This window comes from Arachis duranensis, chromosome 10, assembly GCF_000817695.3.
Source record: "Arachis duranensis cultivar V14167 chromosome 10, aradu.V14167.gnm2.J7QH, whole genome shotgun sequence".
NCBI lineage: Eukaryota > Viridiplantae > Streptophyta > Magnoliopsida > Fabales > Fabaceae > Arachis > Arachis duranensis.
In genome coordinates this window covers 52019235-52024745 of record NC_029781.3, presented here as the reverse complement: position 1 = coordinate 52024745, position 5511 = coordinate 52019235, and the positions used below count along the sequence as shown (strand labels likewise).

The window sequence follows — 5511 nt, the reverse complement described above, 5'->3', positions numbered from 1 at the left end:
GATCTCAGGAGTGGAAGAGACTAGAAAACAAGTCTAGATCTCAAATCCTTCCTTGATCCAACAAGAACAATTACAAAAGAACTAAAGGAAAGTAAATTGAAGAAAGAGCAGAAGATGAAGCAGAGAATGGAAATTGAAATTCAATTATGCAGAAAATTAAAGCAAGGGATCTCAAGGTGAGATTGAAATAGAAGTTCTTCAATTCTTCACCCAAGATCCAAAATAAAAAATAAAGAGTGCTCAAGCAAGAACAAGGAAGAAGAGAGATCAATTCTCCTTCCCAATTCTCTAAGAACTAAATTCCAAAGTAAAAGTTCAAAAATGAAAATGGAAGTTTTCCAGGAAAATTCAAAAGTGATTCTCTAGGTCCTAATTACATCAAACTAGCTCCTATTTATACACTTTCTATTCTTGGATTTTGGAATTTGGATGGGCTTTTAATTTGGTGAAGATTTGAATTTAATTGGATTTTTAATTGATTTTCCAGCCCATGAAGAAATTGGTTCCAGGAGGATGCTCAGCTCACAAGTTGAGCTGAGCATTGAGGCTTTGTGTGTGGATCCTTTTGTAGCGTGGAAGGCATCAGGGGAATGCTCAGCTCACAAGTTGAGCTGAGCATTGAGGACTTGTGTGCACGTCTTGCGCGCATCCTGCTTCCTGGCCGTGTCATGTTTGTATGTGGTGCACCATGAGTAGCGCTCTGCTCACCAAGTGAGCTGAGCATTGGCTCCTTCAAAGAGGGGTCCTTGGTTCAAAACTTGAGGGAAGCATGCGCTGGATTTTTCCTTGTGAAGGAAGTAGCGCTTCTCTCTCCTCTCTTCCTTGAGGTGCTTAGTTCGAACCTTGGAGGATGCTTTTGGCCAATTCTTGGCTTATTTTCCTTGTGAGTAGCGCATCCCCACTCCCCCTTGGTTCTTGGTTCGACTCTTGGAGAAGGCATTTGACAAATAATTTCCTTGAATTTCTTTTGATGAATGCCCGATAATGCTCACTTGGTGAGCTGAGCATTGTTTTTCCTTTCCTTGTTTCTTGGCTTCAAATTGTGCTCAGCTCACAAAGTGAGCAGAGCATTGAAACATTGCTTCCTTGGAACTTTTTTTGTTGTGCTCCTTTCATGTGCCACGCTTCCTCATGTTCTTTGCCACACTTTTCTTTTCCTCGAGCCACACTTCTTAAGCCACGCTTTCTTCTTTTCTTCTTTTCTTCACCTATAAGAAATCAAAACAACAAATCAAAGTATCACCAAATTCACAAGGTTTACAAATCATTAAAAATCAATTAATTTTAGCCCAAACCTCATTATTTAGCATCAATTAAATGGTGGTTGTTTGATTTAAAGAAATCATGCATTTTCATTCCAAATCACTTACTCAGAATGCAAGAAAGTGCATAAAACCTAATGAAAATAAAGAAAAAGACTAGTGAAACTAGGCTAAGATGACTTGTCATCAGCCACTAATGTGGGTGGGTCAAATAATTATTGAGCATGTATTTATTTCATCATCACTATCTTACAAAGTAAGGATATAGATATGGCTCCAGTATGTACTGTGATAACTTTTCATTGATGAAATAGAACACATAATAGACTAACACAATATATATCAGGTCAGCAAATTGGCACATTTTATAATTATAACCCTTTTAATAATTAAGCTTTTAGATGTTTCAATTTTTAATGGAATAATTGTAGATAATTAATAGCAAATGTGGACAGGTGATGGCTTGAGAAACACTCTTTGCACCTGCTGTCTAATTTTTAAGTTTATACTAGATTAGAACTTATTCTGTGATTTGGGGTCTCTATAGGTTGAGCTTGCTTTGGATTCAAAGAATGAGCCATGGCTTTGTGTCTCTCAACGCTGATGTGCCTATATATATATATTTTTGGCAGGGTTGACATAGTCACAAGTTGATTCTGATGTTGTCGATCCATCTTTTGAGCCACTAATACTAGTAGAAGATTCCACTATATAGCTTGTAAGATCAACCATCCGGTTCTCGAAGTTGTCTTCTGCACTTGTTGAAGCTGTTAGCTCTCCCTCACTTGGAAGATTCCTCAGCTGTAAGTGTCCATTTCCCTCAATCAGATGAATCCTTTCCAAATAATTTGGTGATGTTGTGTCTTTGTCCCTCTGGTCCTTGGCTGTAAGTGTCCACTCATTCTTCACAAAGATAGTATGTTATGTACTACCCATCACTCCTCCTTATCTTGGTAAGATTTTAAAGGTACATGCATGAAAAATTCTATTTTCCTTGTGTTTTTGAATTGACACCATTTATTCTTATCTTCTTTTAAAGATGTGTCAACTACTATGGTTGTAAAGCCTGGCCCTGTACTGGACTTCCTTTGTGAGAATCAGAATGTGAAGCATCCAGATTTTATTGATTGGACCAAGGTGATATTGCTATCTTTATTTTAATTGTAACAAGGTTCTGATTTTTATGTTTATTGAACTGTGATGCTTTCTTTTTGTTTACTTTCAGGCAAAAAGTGTGCTGAAAAACCTCAGAATCAAGGTTAATAATCTTGAGTTCAAAATCAGTGGACTCAGTAACAATACTTGCAGGACTCAGAAGTAAGTAGTTATAAACAATATGGTTGCTTACTTGTCGAAGGAAGTCTTAAAATTCTCTATTTGCTTAATCCATTTTCTTTGTATAGTTTGTTACAGAGATAAGAAGTTAGGATAGTTGCCTTCTTTTTAAATAAATAAAAAAATTATATATTTACTACTTTACATAAAAATACAAATATTTATTATTTTATGTATTATTCTTTAATTTTGCAGCCACCTAATTTTTGTAGCCACTATCTGTAAAATAAAAAAGAAAAACTTTTATTTGCAATCTTGTTGGAACAGTCAACAAAACTGAAATAGTAGAAAATATATTAACTTATTGATATTTATGTTAAAAATTTTGGTTCATTAATATTTAAAAAATTATATCCTCAAATTTACTCAGCTGATAGGCAGAACTTAGTTTATACAATTGAAACACAAAGCCAAACACCCAAAGTGAGATGGTTTTCTACATAGATATAATTAAATCTCTTCTCCCTTCACTACATATATATCTCTTTCCTACATATATATCTCTTCTTCCTTCATTACATAAATTAATGTATATTCGCTACCCTGTTTCAGGTGCTACCCTGTTATCAAGTCCATCTAACATTTTGTGTTCTCATATTTGTGTTTGCTCAGAGATTTTTGGTCTAATTCCTTCAACTTTTTGCTTGGAGTTAAGGTTAGTACAATTATTGTGTTATAAATTTCATTGATTTCTAGGGTATTGTATGATAAATGAAATAGTACTTGTGTTGTGTTGTTGCTTGTATTGCATTGAAAACATTGATATGGTTAAATATTTCTAGGTTATTGCTTATGAGAGATGAAATGTTACTTGTGTTGGATAATTTATAGGTACTAAAAACATCGAATTCGTAAGATATGTCTTGGCACCATCGAGTGTGGATGTATGATAGGTTGAATCCACCAAGAGGGGGTATTAAACCTGAGTTTTATGACAAGGTTGAGGATTTTATAGAAATGATTAGTAAGTTAGATGTTGTGAAGTCGGAAGGAAAGTGTAGATGCCCATGCGTTAAGTGTAGATGCACAAACTATAAAGAGCTGAACATTATTAAGATGCATTTGTGGGAAAAGGGGTTTATGCCAAATTATTGGATTTGGACAGAACATGGAGAGATTGATGACATAGGGATTAATCAGATGGGATTCAATAATTGTAGGGAAGGTGGTTCAGGAAGTGGTGCAAATGTGGAAGAATGTGATATGTATGACATTAGCTGGGAAGACAACTCCAGAAGGTATCATGAAATGGTTTTCGATTCTGCTGGTCCATAGGATCCTCATGTAGAGGCTAAAAACTTTTTTGATCTTCTTGAGGCAGCTCAAAAGCCTTTGTGGGAAGGTTGTGTGCACTCTCAACTATCGATAGCTGTTAGAATGCTATGCATTGAGGCCGAGGGAAACCAATCGCAGGAGTCATTTAAGCAATGGACGACCTTAATTAGGGAAATTGCTCCTGAGGGTAGTGCCATACCTAGGGATTACTATGAAGCTAAGAAGTTAGTGCAAAAGCTTGGATTGAAGGCAATTAAAATAGATTGTTGCTCAAATAATTGCATGTTGTATCGAAAAGATGATGCTGTTCTAACTAGTTGCAAGTTTTGTGAAGCACCTAGATTCAAGCCTATTTCTGATGGTGGTTGTAAGTCCAAGAGAGTTCCTGTCAGATGGATGCACTACTTACCCTTAATCCCTAGACTTCGAAGGCTTTATGCGTCAATGAGTTCAGCTCCGCATATGACGTGGCACATCAAAAACCAACATGATGATGGCGTGATGACCCATCTATCACATGGGGAGGCATGGAAAAGCTTTGACCGTATCCACTCTGATTTTGCTTTGGATCCTAGAAACATTAGGTTAGGTCTTTGCTCTGATGGGTTTACCCCAAATATCCAATTTAGCAAGCCTTATTCTTGTTGGCCCGTAGTTGTTATTCCATATAATCTACCTCCTGGGATGTGTATGAAAGATCCTTATTTGTTCTTGACTTGCTTAATACCTGGTCCTAATAACCCTAAAGCCAACATTGATGTATTCCCCTAATTGACGAATTAAATGAGTTGTGGAATCCTGGTGTTTTGACATATGATATTGTAGAAAAGAAGAATTTTGTCTTAAAGGCGGCATTGATGTGGACTATCAATGATTTTCCGGCTTATGGGATGTTGTCTGGGTGAATGACACAAGAAAGATTGCCATGTCCTATTTGCATGGAGGATACCAAGTCTTTTACACTATCACATGGAGGCAAGGCATCATGGTTTGATTGTCATCGGAGGTTTTTGCCGATAAACCACCCTTATAGGCGCAATAAGAATGACTTCAGGAAGAATAAAATAGAAAGTGAAGAGGCTCCTACCAGATTAAGTGGTTTGGAGATTTGGCAAAGGGTTAAAGGACTTGGGAAGATATCAGATAATGGAAAGTGGATCAAATCGCGAGAGTATGGTATTACTCACAATTGGACTAAGCAAAGTGTGTTTTGGGAGTTACCTTATTGGAAGGATAACCTGGTTCGTCACTTTCTTGATGTAATGCACATAGAGAAGAATGTGCTTGATAACTGATGAGCGGATAATTTATACGCTTTTTGGCATTGTTTTTATATAGTTTTTAGTTAGTTTGAGCTACTTTTAGGGATGTTTTCATTAGTTTTTATGTTAAATTCACATTTCTGGACTTTACTATGAGTTTGTGTGTTTTTCTGTGATTTCAGGTAAATTCTGGCTGACATTGAGGGACTTGAGCAAAACTCTGAAGAAGGCTGACAAAAGGACTGCTGATGCTGTTGGAATCTGACCTCCCTGTACTCGAAATGGGTTTTCTAGAGCTACAGAACTCCAATTGGCGCGCTCTCAACGGCGTTGGAAAGTAGACATCCAGGGCTTTCCAGCAATATATAATAGTCCAT

The 5511-nt window shown here is 36.7% G+C and overlaps 1 long non-coding RNA gene across 1 annotated transcript; it reads left to right on the top strand.

Moving 5' to 3' along the window:
* Positions 1 to 1854: 1854 nt before the first annotated feature.
* LOC107470042 (uncharacterized) lies at positions 1855 to 2579 on the top strand. Its single transcript, XR_002369458.2, has 3 exons — positions 1855 to 2065; positions 2302 to 2399; positions 2488 to 2579. It is a non-coding gene; the product is annotated as an uncharacterized LOC107470042 (long non-coding RNA).
* Positions 2580 to 5511: the final 2932 nt, after the last annotated feature.